Source organism: Xenopus laevis, chromosome 6L (genome assembly GCF_017654675.1).
Source record: "Xenopus laevis strain J_2021 chromosome 6L, Xenopus_laevis_v10.1, whole genome shotgun sequence".
Lineage (NCBI taxonomy): Eukaryota > Metazoa > Chordata > Amphibia > Anura > Pipidae > Xenopus > Xenopus laevis.
The window spans coordinates 140,383,941-140,400,986 of NC_054381.1; the positions used below are offsets into that span (position 1 = coordinate 140,383,941).

Below are 17,046 nucleotides of genomic sequence, written 5' to 3' on the forward strand. Positions count from 1 at the left end.
GGGATCCCTGGTGTAAGCGCTGAGGCAAAACCCCCATCTGAAGTTGTCTCCTGCTTGCCTTAGAGCAGTGGTTGTCAAATGTAGGTCTGGCCCCCTGGTTAAGGTCTGGAGCCAGTGAGGAGCAGGGCTTATATGCTGTATGAGATATTCTTAGAACAGATTGCTGAATGACTCATACACCAATGTTATTAATCAAAACCTTTTTATAAACTAAGGAGGCCTTGAGTAAAGGTTGGACCTCCAAAGTGAGCTTCAACCAAAAACATTCAACAAGCCGAGAGGGTGAAAAATGTGCTCCAAAAGGGCAACTGGATCATTCACTTTCTATAAAGACTTAAAATTGATAACCTTGTATTTCTCCCTTGTTAAAGAGGCAGCCAGTGCTGTATTGAAACTACCCATGTCCAGGATATTTCTTTCTAATCAAGAGATCCTGCCCTCATGTTCTGCAATATTGAGGATCAACAAAAACGCAACCGATGAGGTCTTTGTTTTCATCTCCCCACATGCAGCAGGTTGTTCAAAACTAATAACCGGTGTTACGTTATAAAAGATACTTCTTCCCAAACAATGATGATCCACTTTGTGCCTATCTTAATGGCAGATCCAATGTCTTTATACCGTAAAATGACCTGCACTTTCTCTCATTACCATAAGCAGTGAAATAAAACCTATCTGCATTTGGTCAGAATAAGGATAAAAAAAATCTTCCTTTTGCTTGTGCTGCACCAGTTCTAATGAATGGAACATTCAGCCTTGGGTCCATGTTTCCAAGTGGCCCTCCTGCCAGACTCCTGAATTGCCTCATTACTCTGCATAAAGCCCGGGCAACCAGCCCAGTCTCTTTACATCGCTGTACAGCAGTGTAACATTGTCATTATCCTGCGCTTTCCTTTCTGAATAGGTCATTTAGCTAACAGGTAATTTACTGTCTCTCTTTGTTAAAGGAGAACTGCAGAAATAAATATTAATGACCTGGCCTGACCTGCCCTGCTAAAAATATGATGCCAAGTGCATTAATACAGGGCACAGGACTTTGGGGTGACGTTTAAACACCTAATTGCACATAAACAATGGAAAGAGAACTGAATTTGAATGTTTTAATAATTTTTAGAAATAGGACTTGATAATGGGCCGGAGCAAGGTTGATTTTTTCCTGTTATATGTGATTTACATTCTTAAATTTGACATAAGAGGAATCATAAGATACAAGTCTCCCTGTGTCTGTAGATTCTATATGTAAAACTCTAGGCTATTGTATTTAAAGGGATACTGTCATGGGGAAAATTTTTTTTTTAAAATGCATCAGTTAATAGAGCTGCTCCAGCAGAATTCTGCACTGAAATCCATTTCTCAAAAGAGCAAACAGATTTTTTTATATTCAGTTTTGAAATCTGGCACGGGCTAGACATATTGTCAATTTCCCAGCTGCCCCAAGTCATGTGACTTGTGCTCTGATAAACTTCAATCACTCTTTACTGCTGTACTGCAAGTTGGAGTAATATCACCCCCTCCCTTTTCCCCCCCAGCAGCCAAACAAAAGAACAATGGGAAAGGAACCAGATAGCAGCTCCCTAACACAAGATAACAGCTGCCTGGTAGATCTAAGAACAGCACTCAATAGTAAAAACCCATGTCCCACTGAGACACATTCAGTTACATTGAGAAGGAAAAACAGCAGCCTGCCAGAAAGCATTTCTCTCCTAAAGTGCAGGCACAAGTCACATGCAGTGTCGGACTGACCCACAGCGATACCAGGAAAACTCCCGGTGGGCCCAGGTGTCAGTGGGCCCTCATCATACCTCCCAACATTTTGGAAGTAAAAAGAGGGACAAGAATTTTTTTTCCGCATTTAGCGCAGCAATTTTTTGACCACACCCCTTTCTGTGGCCAGACCCCCGAATTACCATGTTTGTTTTACAAAATTTGGCAGGTTATGAAAGTTTGAAAATATTTCTCCTTATCTAAACTGTGTTTTTGTGTCTCAAAATTGTTACAAAGTATCTTACTTGCACCTGTTAGCTGTTCTGGGCTCTCTGCTAAAAGCCAATTAAGTGAGAAACTTTGTTTCTTTTTCTGGCTGTTGAGTGCAGAGAAAAGAGGGACTTTCCAGTACAAATGAGGGACTGCGGGTTGAGCTGTCAAAAGAGGGACTGTCCCTCCGAAAAAGGGACAGTTGGGAGGTATGCCCTCATGCTGCTAAACATTTGGCCTTTTTTCATGGCCATTCCCTATTTCTATGAGAACAAAGAGACTAAATAGATGGAATAATAGATCATAGTATGTAAAGAATAGAGACTAGGAGAATAGAGGTTGAGTGAGGAGAGGAAGAATAATAGCACAAAGAGTGGGCCCCTGGTCTAAGATTTATTGGTAGCCCCCTAGTCAAAGGTTTTTGGGTGGGCCCCTGATGTCCCAGTCCGACACTGGTCACATGACTTGGGACAGCTGGGAAATTGACAATATGTCTAGCCCCATGTCAGATTTCAAAATTGAATATAAAAAAATCTGTTTGCTCTTTTGAGAAATGGATTTCAGTGCAGAATTCTGCTAGAGCAGCACTATTAACTGATGCGTTTTGAAAAACACATGTTTTCCGATGACAGGATCCCTTTAAAGCTTTACACCACCCTACAGACTTTGGAAAGTTTGTTGAAATAAATGACAACAAAGATGAGTGATTGCTTAGACAACGGTTAATTTATTAAAAATGTTAGTTTCTTACTCTATTATTACGAGGCTTGCACATTATTATAGAGATTTTTTTTTTACGATTACACATTAATTTTAATTGGGGAGGTGGTTACAGAAAGGAAAAGGGGTGGGAGAGTAAATATACATCATTTCAGAATTTTTACTTGCAGCGGCACCATCCCTGCAGTGCTTTATGACACATTGGTATCCATATGGCAAACAGCTGTTTAAAGAATGCAAACTGTATCTAGCACTTTAGGCCAACTGCCGCTAATTGTGGGACAATGGAGGTGATTTTACTTTTTTAAGTGCTGCAGTTTATACAGTTTAGTGGAATGGAGTCTGGGAATTCAGAGATGCCAGCCCAGATTCACAGAGGCCAGGGTACATCTTTGCCACCCCATGCCTTGTCAGGAGAGGCAACGGTGATGGAGAAGGAGGCAGCGGTGGGTGGATGAGGATGAGATTGTGGGGGAATGAGGGAGTATTATGAGTGCAGGGGGACTGGCAGGGAGTAGAGCCAAGTAGTATTTTTTTTAATAAGCTCAAGCAATGCTTCAAAATCACCCAAAGGGGCAAATTCACTAACCTCCTAAAATTCGCCAGCAAAGGCTTCGCTCACATCGCAACACTTCGCCAGGCGTAGATTCGCCAGGACAACACTAATCCACTAAAATCCGAAATTGCGTCCAGGGCGCCGAATGCTGGCGAAGTTGCTCTAGCGTTATTGCGGCAAGCAAAGCGAAGCTGCACTAGCGTTGGCTAATTTGCATATGGTGGGAAGTTAAAGTTGAATGGACGTATATGTTGCAGCAAATACATTACACTACACAAGCCCGAGAAACCTTAATAAAATAAAGTTGTTATATTGGGCTACACATGAGCCCAGTGTATAGTTTATGTGCCATATGTTAGGAAATGTAGGGGGGAAGCCGGGTACCCCAGAAACAATTTACGATCTTTTGCAGCCTATCACCCTGAAAAAGGTAAAGACGCCAGCGTTTTTTGGGACTTAGAAAAATTCTCAACTATTTTTTGAGGAAGTCCTATCTAATCTATTGCACTTCGCCTGGTCTGAGATGGCAAAGGCAAGTCTGGCGCAAGAGGTAACGTTCAGTAAAATTCGCATCTTGCTGAATTTGCAAAGTAACGCTCTTTCACCAAATTGAAACTTTGCCTGGCGTAAGAGTGAGAAGTAGCGCTAGAGTTTCCTTCGCTAGTGAAGTTACGCAAGCGACTATTAGTCACTTCGCCCTTTAGTAAATTTGCCCCAAAGTGTGAAGTACATTAAAAACACACAAAGTGCATTAAGGGTGCAATGGACCTGTCTCAAAAGAGGCTAGGTCCCAAAAACCTCCAAGTCACTCAGCCACAAGGCCTGCAATGAAATAGAGTCTTCAAACTCCCGTCACCATAAGGCTAGGGGGTCCCTTTATCCATTCCCCTCCAGTTAAAAGGCTTACAAGGGAGTGGGAAAACCAGTGGACCTTCGAGAAGATCCCATTGTTTTTGCTAGATCCAAGTGAAAAGACACATAAAAAAAGTGAAAAGATGACAAAACAGTGGAGGCGAAATAAATAAATAGATAAGAGCATAAAAAGTGGCTGTGGACAACACAAACCTGTCGGCCGGATTACAGCTTTTTCTTTAACACCCGTTGCTAAAAGGCTGGGGTTAAAAGAATGAAAGATTGCATAAAACCAAGTGTTTCAAGTGCCAATAATTGCAGTGTCTGACCCCACTGTGATCGTAAGGCATCCCCAATGCAGGCTTCCCGTCCATGGCAACGATCATGTGGTTCTTGGTTCTATCAGTGGGTAATTGGTGGACCTAAGGAAATCAGATAAAAACAGATACTATACTTGATCTTAGCCAAAAGGCAGAGAAGTTAGCCAAGTAGTATTGGCTTGGGCAGTCCTGCCTGTAGCCCCACCCCTGCCCTTGTTCCAGGGCAGTTATGTATGAATTTGGATCACTGGCTTTTATTGAAATACAAGTCAAATTATCAACCATCTTCTCTGGGAATCACCTGTGGATAATCACAGGGAGAATGACAGTAGGTTGCATCAACAGTCATTTAATATGGTTTTAACTTTACATGTTAGGACTGAAGCGAAACACTACCTGCCACATGCCGAACTGCAAAAATATGGATTATGATAACAATATCTAAACCCATCTGGTAAGATGGACTTATTCAATATCATCAGTGTTTACTTGACATATGCTACTAACCCATTGTGCAGAAAACAGGAAAGAATACATTTAATGACATACCTAAAACGAATATGGGCCAAGGAAGGAGAAGGAAGGAAGGAAGGAAGGAACGGAGGGAGGAAGGAAGGAGGTGAGGGAGGGAGGGAAGAAGGGAGGGAGGAAGGGTCTCTTGGACTGCAAGAGAGTAGAAGCCTTTTACTACCAATGTTTCACTCTACCAGTTGGTTGATTGAAAGAGAGGAAAGAGTTTATTTTGTTTGCTTCTGTGTTTGGAAATAGTTATGCAACCCAAAAGGTTTTACAACAAAAGGAAGAAATATAGGTTTCACCCTGAGTTGCAAATGCGCAATTATGAATGTGTTTGTTTTGATACATGAGATTCAATTGCAGTAACTTGGCTCAAATTCTGGTGAAAAAAATCTCAAAATTGAACCTTAAACACTGCACTGCGATCATACACGCGGCTTAATGTCTCTGCAAGACGGCTCAGGTGACATCAGGATCTTAAGAGGATTTCTCATTTAAAGTTATCTAAACCTATCCAATAAGATGTAAAGTATTTATTCAATATTTTATTAATTGTGGAAGCCCACGGTGCAGAAAACAGGAGAAAGAAAGAAAGAAAAAAAAGAAAGAAAGAAAGAAAGAAAGAAAGAAAGAAAGGCAGCATTAGCAGAATCATCTTTTATTACCAATGTTTCACTCCACCACTTGGTTTATTGAATGGGAGGAAAGAGTTTCTTTTGCTTGCTCCTGTGTTTGGAAATTGTTATGTGACCCAAAAGGGCAACTCTAAGATTGATCGATTTTCCTTCTCATTTAGACCTGAAGCCACAAGTGGGGAATAAATGTAAAAAACGTAAGTAGTCCATTTAAAGGGGTTGTTCACCTTCCAAGAACTCTTTTTCAGTTTAATTGTTTTCAGATTGTTCACCAGAAAAAAACTCGATGAGCACATACACCACGTAACTTACTGCATTTGGTGGTGAGGCCCATGTACTGAATGATGAAGTTTGTAATAAACATGTAGGCCATATATGCCCACCCTAAAGACCTGCATGTCTGTTAGTTAGAAGGCTTTTCCAACTCGTAATAATGCAAAATAAATATTTAATTCCATACTTAATCAATATGGCTATTGACATTTAGGACAATTTTCACGCCGAGCAAGCAACAATCATTGTCTATTTATTCGCATCATCTCAATCAGTTTTACGGTTTCATTGAAATGCAATCAATTGTGAGTGTCTCACCGTTTCATTTTCTCCACAATCCCTGGGTCAGTAATCTGGCTGTAATATGCTTTAATTAAATTAAGATCGTCTCTCTGCAGAATAATTATATAAAATAAATACTAGTGTGGCTTAGCAAAGCCAAGCATGAAGCTAATTTATTAAGGGATTAATGTAAGTAAATAAGTCTATCACAGACACTGCATGCTTATTTCTGTAATGCAAACACATATCATCGTATCATTGCCTTGACTAGCGCCACCACTCATTCATTTTCTGTTCCCCCCCCCAAAAAAAAAAAGAGTATAGACATAAGCCAGACAAGCAAACCAACAAATAAGTTCACCATTTTTGGGTGTGTTATTTTTGGAAGTGGTTCATCAGACCATTAAAATGAAGTCTCTTTTTTTTACCCTTGAGCAACACTCAATTGTAAAAAGAATTAGAGAGCAACACTAACATGCAAAGTTTCCTGGGGGTGCCAAATATACTGTATACTGTGATTGGCTATTGGCAGGCCCTATGTGGACTGGTAGCCTACAGGAGGCTCTGTTTGGCCATAAACCTAGTTTTTATACAACCAAAACTTGCCTCCAAGCCAGGAACAAAAAAAAAAAGCACCTGCTTTAAGGCTACTGAGAACAACATTCAAGGGTTAGTGAGTAACGTTGCTTAGAACCACTGGTTGGGGATCACTGCCTTATGGGGTAATGGAATAAAAGGTGCAAAGTTTGCTGTAGATCTAATAACCAAAGAACAGACACACTACATGACTTAAAATACCATAGGACATGTAAATAACTCCTGTTTTAATAAGGCTTTTACTGTATTTAATGGAAGGTGGAGAACTTTTTGGTTCCTGGAAGCTGACCCCAGTGTCGGACTGGGACACCATGGGCCCACCCAAAAACCTTAGGCCAGGGTCCCACTCTCAGGACTATTATTCTTCCTCTCCTCACTCAACCTCTATTCTCCTAGTCTCTTTTCTTTACATACCATAATCTATTATTCCATCTATTTGGCCTCTTTGTTCTCATAGAAATAGGGAATGGCCATGTAGGCTATTAAGCTAAATGTTTAGCAGAATGAGGGCCCACTGACACCTGGGCCCACCGGGACTTTTCCTGGTATCCCTGTGGGCCAGTCCGACACTGGCCGACCCTCTCAGGCCCTCCCTAAAAGGTAATTGTAAGCACTGATCTGAGACTGAATGTGTGGGTGGTTGTTCATACATCAGTACAATGGCAATGGCACATGGAGAGATTTCAGATTAATTGTCCTAAAAGACGGTGTAAAAACCCCACAAATGCTTTTAACCAACCATCATTGTGGACAGTGCAAGGGGATAGGGGCTTTTAACCAAGTAAAAAGCATAGTGGCTGAAACATTCCCAAGACATCTATCCACCCAGGAATGTAATAACAAGAACTTTCTTTTTAGAAAATTCATGTCTGGGCTTGAGAAGTCTAAAACCTGAAATCAACTATGATTGACTGTAAATCCAGCCAATCCCAAAGGCACACATCTACGCTTAATTACATCAGCCAATAAACAGAATAAGTCAGAGTGGACCAATACAGAAGAAAGGCACACCCTAGGCTTCATCTGCCCCTTCACCCAAAAGTCTGCCCTCAGGTGGCAACTCTCTCTCCTCCCCCCTCCACTACCTGTTATGCAAGTCCTCTCTCCAGCCCACCCTCAACATTTACCACTTCTGCATAGCTGGAGATAGTAACAGAGGTTGCGTGCCAAGGGCCCCCCATTGTTGTGCTCTAGACATGTACCAGTTTTGCCTATCCTTAGTTTTAGTAAAGGTCGGACTAGGGGTCCAGAGCCCACTGGGGTTGCTGTGTGAGGGGCCCCTACACACCATTGGTCCCCTGCCCCAGACGTAACCGTCCTCCCCTGGCTCCCTGCCCCAGACACAACTTTTGTCAGCCCTATTCCCTGTGTGTAACTTTTTTTTCTTTTTGCTGCAACATGATCGGGCCAGTAGGGGAGGTCAGGGAGCAGCACTGGGAGCGGGTCTGGGTCAACAGGGCCCACAATTTTATTCTGGTATCCTGCTGGCCCAGTCTGACCCTGGTTTCGGCCCTGGCCAAAACGATGTCCCACCACACCATTACCTCATGTCTGGTTGCCATGGGACGGGGGAGGAGAGACAAGGAGCTGGTCCAATAATGAGCCAATCAGATAGAGTGGTGTTGTGCATACCAGTTTTTGTGGGACACCACAATTGCCATTTGCAAGGCCATGGATACAGCAATACTTTTTATAATGATATTTATGTTGGATTTGGACAATATAACAGTAATAAAGAGGATAATCACAGTGGAGACGTAATTCAAATGCTTTATTAATTTGATTCTCAATATGCTCTTGTCTATGCTGCTCAGCCTCCACCGGAAATCCTGCAAGCGCGGCAACGTGGCAGAGAAGAATAAAATGTAAGTATATCAAATTCTTGCAAAATATTGGAAGAGAACAAGAAATGCTAGATAGCAATAATGTCCAAAGTTTCTGGAGTTTTCCCTATAATCCGACCAGAATACTCGTTCTCCTCGAGTGATATTTGGATGAAAATATTGGAAGAGATACACCCCCACACTGTTTCTTTTATAGTTTTTGACTTTATACTTATTTTAATGAAACCAGGATCCTCTAATGGCCCTGTCTCTGGCTGAACATGATTATAGCTCCAATTTGATACGCTTCATTTACTTCTGCCTTTATTCCGAAAGGCCCTTATCCTTTAACACAAAATAAACTTGTTTCCTCTGCACAATATTACATTACATTCATTATTTCTCTTGCTCCCACTGTACACTTAATTGCACAACTTTCTGCCTTTGATCCGCAGATATATTAAACATAGCTTTGTTCTGTCACATATGTACACACACACATAAATATATAGATTTTTACATTTTTTTTCCGTTCTGTTCCATTTATCCAACAGTTCATCATCTCCTCTATGACTATAGATTCCACATCATTATAATATGTCCAAAGCATTTAAATATTAAAGCCTAATCTGCAGTTGTTTACTAAAATCTGTAAATACTTACGGGCACATTTACTAAGGGTCGAATATCGAGGGTTAATTAACCCTCGATATTCGACCATCGAAGTTAAATCCTTCAACTTCGAATAGCGAAGTCGAAGGATTTACCGCAATCCGGAAAAATCGTTCGATCGAATGATTAAATCCTTTGAATCGAACGATTCGAAGGATTTTAATTCATTGATCGAACGATTTTCCTTCGATCAGAAATTGTCTAGAAAGCCTATGGGGACCTTCCTCATAGACTAACATTGGTGCTCGGTAGGTTTTAGGTGGCGAAGTAGGTGTTCAAAGTTTTTTTTAAAGAGACAGTACTTCGACTATCGAATGGTCGAATAGTCGAACGATTTTTAGTTCGAATCATTCGATTCGAATTCGAAGTCGTAGTCATGCGATGGTCGAAGTAGCCAAAAAAATACTTAGAAATTCGAAGTATTTTTTATTCTAATCCTTCACTCGAGCTAAGTAAATGTGCCCCTAACTGTCTTTCCACTTTTCACCATCACCCAGCGCTGCTTTGAAGGCTGTTATTATATTTGTCATTATTGTTCATTAAAACATTTATTCCACTTTTTCTCAACACATGGTGGTATATTAATGTAACAGTATGGTTTTGTTTTCTTTTATAGTTATCAGACTTTCCCATATAATATGCAGCTGCTTTTAATATATCAGCCTTATTGAAAAAATGAACCACCAGTTACAGACCTACAGTACATTGTAATACACAATCAGGAAAAGTCATAATTGTAATTATCCATTCTGTAGGGCTGGGCATGGTCAGGAGCAGAGCTTGGGACTCAGAATGCAAAGGTAAGAAATATATACACCCCCGCTAGGGTTGAGGTGGGGGGGGACAAACAAAATGACTACACACAGATAACCATGGTACTAGTACTGCTCAACCACTGCAGACTTATTGTACAGCACCAACAAAGCTGAAAGCAAAATCTCATGGTAGGAAAGATGATTTCTTGGAATCAACTAGACTAGACTTCTCTCTACTGTTCAACTCTTGGGTATCTTCTCTAAAAATAGCATGAAATCCCCAAACCGCTATACCATATCGCAGTGTTGGACTGGTGGAGGCAGGACCCCTCTGGGAACCCAAGATAAGAGCTCACCACACCCCTAGCTAATGGCACACCACCCGACGCCCCCTACCCGTTTTTTTGCTCGTGTGGCCACCCACACTCCTGAATTGCCTGCTCCTCTGCCTGGACCGTGGGGCCCAACATGACCAGGGTACATTAGGTTTTCTCCCAGTTTCCCAGCAGGCCAGTCCGATGCTGCCATATGGGGTTTAGCTTGACATGATTTGATGGATTACCAATAGTGATGGGCGAATAAATTCGGCAGAATTTGTGGTGAATTTCCGCGTTTTGCCACCAGCAAACACATTTGCGGAAATTTGCCAGCATCAAAAAATTTTGGACGTGCTCACGTCAACATTATTTGGTCGCCCGTTGACTTTAACACCAGCGTCACAATTGACGTGAGCGTCAGAATTGACGCAAGCATTAAATTCACGTTTTTGGGATGAATTCGCCCATCACTAATTACCAATTTTATGATCATAACTTTGTTACTAACGAGAGAGAATAAAATTCTATGTATGCAGATTCCCCATGACTTGGATGGATTCTGTTCTCAAGCTATCTCGGTTATTAGTACCCTGACCTTGAGGCAGAACCACCTTTTTGGCTCTAAGAGCAGTTCTTTGTTTTTTTTGCACTGTAGAGCAATATCTCTATGCTCTCCCACTGGTAACTCCCTTTCATTCTCATACAGTATGTGTATGTTCTCATGTCATATGTTCCCGAGTCTATAAAAACTCTATGATTCCTTTGTTCAGGGTTCTGACTCTTTGTGAGTTCAGAATCCACAGAGCTCATGTCAAATAAACTTTATCTTTTAGCTCAAGTGTTCTCCGGTAATGGAATTTCCACTTATTTGTGAAAATATGTGCACTTGCAGAGATACTAAATGACTAGTAAAATGGGACCTGGGAATATGCATTGATCAAAGCCCTCTCTTCTGTATGTTTGTAGCTAATTCAGCAAGATTAGTGTTAGGCGCTCCAGAAGACCTGCCTGTGCGCTTACCTCTAGGTGCGCCGGCTCCCGGAGTTCTGTCAGCGGTGGCATCCGGACACGTGCCAACAACCTTACTATGTTTGTCGCGCGCATGCGCATAAGGCACCTGGGCGCATGTGCAGAGCGTTGTGACGTCAGTCGGACCTCATTTCAGCACCAAATTTGAAAATAAAAGGTTCATTCTGATTCAAACTCATTGCTCAAGCTTGTTTTCAGTTTCCTGGATTTGCTAAGCGTATACTTCTGATTATCTTTACTGGTTTTGACCCTTGCCTGTTGTTTTGACTCTGATGCTTGCCACCAGCCTTTGACCAATTGCCTGCCTTAAACTAAGAACCTTGCCACCCGCCATTAACTAGTGCCAGTTCTGGCTAAGCCCACTGATTAACCCTTCTGACACCACATTCCAGTTGACTTCACTTGTGAATAAGATCCCTGCCTATTTCCGCAGCAGAAAGTCCGGGGCCCCAAAAGGGCATCAGTGAAAACCGGGGTAAGTGGGGCTCTCTAGTTCATCTAGAAGTTTTCCGGGCAGTACACGGGCTTCTCTGCATACAGGTCATATCAATCAGTTGCACTTCCATTATACTGGTATATTTCCTTAGCCTTGGAGTGCTCCCACAATTTTGTGAATTGTTTGTGTATTTAGTGCATGCACCATGACCATTGATTTCAATGTAGTCGGCGTAGAAATAGCAGAGGATTTTATTTCCTACTACCTCCCTACGCCTTGGCACTTTTTACTCATTTATTTCAAAGGAACATTTTTATTGAATACATCAACGTGATGCGAGTTTACAGCCTTTAACCTTTGTGAAAGAGTTCAACAACTTATTTGAAGAGCAGGATCTTCAGGATCAGGAATACGTCCCTCTGGCTGGCAGGGTAGACCCAGAATGCGGTAAACGGATGTCCATTTGGCCCTTCTCAAGACAAAGAATAGGTTTGACTATATGTGACAAGGTTCCAAAAAATATGGTACCTATGTGGAGGCCCAGAGTGGGAATGAGATGCATAAAAACCTGAAACTTTTATATAACAGAAATAAAGGAATATGTATTCTGGTTGTGGTTCCCACCAACAGCCATGATGACCCCCTAGCTTTCCCCCTTCCTACCCCTGACTGACCCTCCCACACACACTTTCATCCTTTTATAAGCCCTATAGGAAGAAAGCCCTGAGAATGTTTTTAATAAAGGCCACATTTTCTTTTTTTCTTTCATCTTGAATGGCATTGCTTAAAGGTTGCGCCGCATAAGTGCAGACTGGTTTCATTGAAGTATTTCAGTAGTATATAAGGGTTTAATGCAAGCCATCTGCTCCTTATGAGGTACGGCATGAAAATGGCCTCACATAGCTAAAAAATAAATAAATAATAGCGTGGCTCTGAGCGGATGGCAAATAAATCTGGTATTTATGTTTGCCAGGATTAGCACCTCAGCAGATCTGTGTGGCCTGCTATTCCTAAAGCTGTAGTTATGGAAGTGATCCTTGCTGTGAAATGAACGGGAAACTCGATTTGTAAAAAATGATTCTCTTTTGCTCTGTAATAATAAATTTGTACCCTGTACTTGATCCCAACTAAGATATAATTAAGCCTTATTGGAAGCAAACCCAGCCTATTGGATTATTTAATGTTTACATGATTTTTCAGTAGACTTTAGGTATGAGGATCCAAATTACACAAAGATCCTTAACTGGAAAGCGAAGCGATTTGTTTTCCGAAGCCGCCTGAAGTTTCCTCGTCAGGCAACTTCGGAAAACACAGGCAAATTCTGTGAGATTAGTTGCCCTGAAGAAGAGGCGACTAATCTCCCTGAATTTGCCTGTGAGCTCTGACCCTTATAGCAACAGCCAACATGGAGACAGCACGGTTCAAGAGAAAAAGGCAGGGGCTTAATTAATTATAGAGGAAGCAGACCCTGTGGTCACGGGGGAACAGGGGGACCTGGACAATGAGGTCTACTTCTCCTGTATAATTCAAAGAATCTCCTCTGCCAAGCCATACTCTTACTTAAATCGGTGTGAGTGGCCGGGGAGTGGTGGTCCCCGGTGGGTGGTGGTAAGGACAGGTAGGGGCTGCTTTGCGAACGTTTCCCTCCAAAGTTTTTTTGCAGTGGGCCCGGTGCTCTGTTGTTACTCCACTGAAAACAGGTCAGGACCTAGAATAGGCGCAGGCAGCAGAGGCAAGTGCTTTAGGAGCAGGAGGTGGTCACAATAAAAAGGGAACAATAATCAAAGGGAAGGAACCGAGAACTTCAGGAGGCAGCAAGGATCCTGTGAAGGCCGAAGACCTGGGGTGACGCTGCTGTGCAGACCAAAGAACAGGCTGGGGGGACGTGGAGAAAGTAGGGTGCAATTGGTCCAACATTGGCATTACGATGTAGCAAAAGCCAGGGAGGGGAACTGATGCCGGTTACATTGTTGCAAGTGTTAGACTAGGAGAGAGTGCATAGTTCAGAAATGGACAGACCGTCCATTCAATTGCAATTATATTAACAGATCCCTTTAAAAGCACTGACCCCATGTAATGAATGTATATTGCAAAGTTGCTTAAAATGACATTTTCTTTCTTTGTGCCAAAAGCAGGATCTGGGTGTAGTTCCCCTTTAACAATAAGGAAGTAGCATCAGTCCTGCATCAGGTCGGGTACCAGCGGAATGCCTGCAATATGATTGGGACTCTGACAGATTATTCCTGTGGGTACCCAATCCTCTGAAGTGGGGGTATAGGTGGCCAATCCAGCAGAAACACCCCTGGGTCGGCACAGGGAAAACAGCGGGGCCAGTGAAAATCCATGCGGTTGGGAAGGTGGGTAAGAGGGTTGGGGTCAGGCTCTGGCAAAGCAGGTACAGGTTGGGTGTGGGTTTTAGCACCAGCACCAAGTCCACCAGTCCTTTTATGTGATTTGAGGTGCGACGTGTCTGGCCTGGGCTTTATAAGGAACACAGCAGAATGGCGTTTAAATAAATAAAGAGTAGATGGGTTTGCTAAGCCTGAGCACATTACAAATCAAACACCTTTATTCTCTAGTGACAGATCCACATGAAGAAAACCATCTCTAACATCTTTACTGCAATAACCTCATTTGGAGAATCTCATAACCCCCCCCCCCCGCAGTGTCAGCAACAGAAATCCTTGGCCCATAGAGAGATCACCTCCACCGTCAGTATCATAACCGGGATATACAGGCCCAATCTCTCCATCAGATTCCCTGGCTGCTTTTCACCCAAGAGAGATAAGAGTATATATATATATACATACTGTGTCTGCTTATCTGCTCTGTCTCCTATCGGACATGGAAAGCTGATAGCGGTACGGGAGGAAAAATCTGATTTGGAGATTTTTATCTGTTGGAACAGATTCATTCAGCAGTTACTGAAAATGCATGACGGTTTCACTTACATGCAAAAGTGAAAATTATTTCATATACATATAGTCTATAAAGAAACTTTGACCTCCAGTTAATTTTCCTTAAAGGAAAACTAAAGTCTAACTAAAGAAGTAGCTAGAAATATTATACATTATGTTTTGTGCTTCTGTACCAGCCCAAGGCAACCACAGCCCTTTAGCAACAAAGATCTCTGTCTCCAAAGATGCCCCAGTAGCTCCTCATCTTCTTTTCTGCTGATTCACTGCACATGCTCTGTGCTGCTGTCACTTACTGAGCTTAGGGACCCACTCACAATATCCAGTACACATAGAATAGAAATATCACAATATAAGGCTGATTAGTAATTAATACAGATAATTACTACATGGCAGCACAGAAACCAGTGCAATTAGAATCAGAATTTAATAATCAATCCTGTAGCATCAGCTTATATTACAGACCAGCCTCATTTTCTGCTGGATAATTAGTGACGAGCCCTAAGCTTAGCTTCTCAACAGCTGCTCAGAGCCCACTGAGCATGTGAGTGTCACAGACACTTTCCAAGATGGTGACCCCCTGTGACAAGTTTGAAGTCCTGGATCATTGCTGCTATTGACAAGCTGAAACTTTAGGCTGGTGCAATAAGTTAATTATATAAAATAAGGTAACGTTCATTTTTAGGGTTTAGTTCTCCTTTAACAACAAAGCACAGAGAAAGGCTCTAACATGGGGTCCTGGCAGGACCAAACAACTGAACGGCTAATCCCACAATGTTGGGGCTATGGAGACAGATTATTTGGGAGAGGAAGTTACAGGGAAAGAGTTTTATGAGTGATGGAAAAAGAACTAGTGATGCCAAGGTAAAGAAATAAAATGTTGGTTTTGGAGCAATAAATATTTTTCCTGTTCCCCTGCAGCAGATGTCACATTGTGTGGCCTAATAGAAACCCTTGAGAGACTTTTTTTTGAATATTCTGCAGTGCTGAAAACAAGGCTGTTTATAAAAGCCATACCCAAACAGAAGCCCACCTCTGCTGTAGAACTGCAACTCCCATCACCTCCAACAAAGCAATAATTTAGTAAAAAAGTGGAGGAAGGGGTGCGCATGCGTGAGCAGGGCAAGATGGATGCGCCTTGACCCTGCTCCGCAAGTATCTATGAGCTTCTAACTAACGGTAGCCGTCCCGACATTTGATACCTGCGCCTTTGGGGTGCGGCGGATCGGAGGCGGCAAGACGGTTCCGTGTGTTGTCCGCCAGTGTGGAGACTTTGCCCGCGGAGGTACTTTGGGTTCGGCTGCGTGACCTCGAGGCCTATGTAGGGGGACTTCCGGTTCCGGCCAGCGGCCAGACAGCGCTTGCCTTGGCGCGGACGGCGGGTGGTTGGAGTGATCACTCCCGGTCCTCCATTCTGCTTAGGCGACCGGTGTGGGTCCCGAGGCCAGGACGCTGCGACTCCCTCTGTCCCTAGAGGTTTATGCTGACAGGAAATGGCAGGCCGAAATAGGAACGCCAAGGCTGGTCAATCCTCTGGGCCGGGTAAGGCAGTAACCCCACAACGTACAGTTACAGATATGTTGAATACATCCAAAAGGGGCCCAGTATCACCTGTAGGGAGGCTTATGACCATGGAAATCCCCGAAAGTCAGGATCCAGGGCTACCAACCCAGAGCCAGCAGGCATTGCCTATGGAAGAAGCGCTCCTGGGTAAAATTAAAACTTTACTTCAAGGGGAATTGGAATTAATGGCCTGCAAAATCTCAGCGGATCTTGCAAAACAGGTGGCTGAAATGGGTCAGAGGATTGCTGAAACAGAATCTAAAATGGATGATTGCATAACGGTCCTTGATGCACATGAGCAAGATATCGAAGCGATCCAAGCCCAATTAAAAGAAGTGCAAGATAGGATTGAGGACTCTGACAACAGATCCAGACAAAACAATATCCGGATAAGGGGTCTTCCGGAAAGCATTACAGATCTTAATACAGCAGTCACAGAGGTAATGCGGGCGCTAGTTCCAGATCTTACGCCAGATAGGCTAGAGATGGACCGAGTTCATAGGGCCCTCAGACCACGTAGGCCAGAGGACCCTCCACGTGATATTATACTCCGCTTTCACTTCCATCAAACCCAGGTGGCTATCCTAGCAGCCGCACGCAGCCAAAGTAAGCTGATCTACCAAACATTCCCCTTTCAGCTTTACGCCGACTTGTCTCCCACAACGCTACAGAGGAGAAGGAATATGGGCCCGATTACAAGAATTCTACAACAACGTAAAATTCTATACCGTTGGCTATTTCCGTTCCGTTTGATGCTTACCTACAATAATAAGCAATATTCAGCTTCATCGCCAGAAGAGGGCCGCGACTT

General features: G+C 42.8%; 1 pseudogene; it reads right to left on the reverse strand.

Moving 5' to 3' along the window:
* Positions 1 to 4,486: 4,486 nt before the first annotated feature.
* LOC121394909 lies at positions 4,487 to 4,586 on the reverse strand (annotated as a pseudogene).
* Positions 4,587 to 17,046: the final 12,460 nt, after the last annotated feature.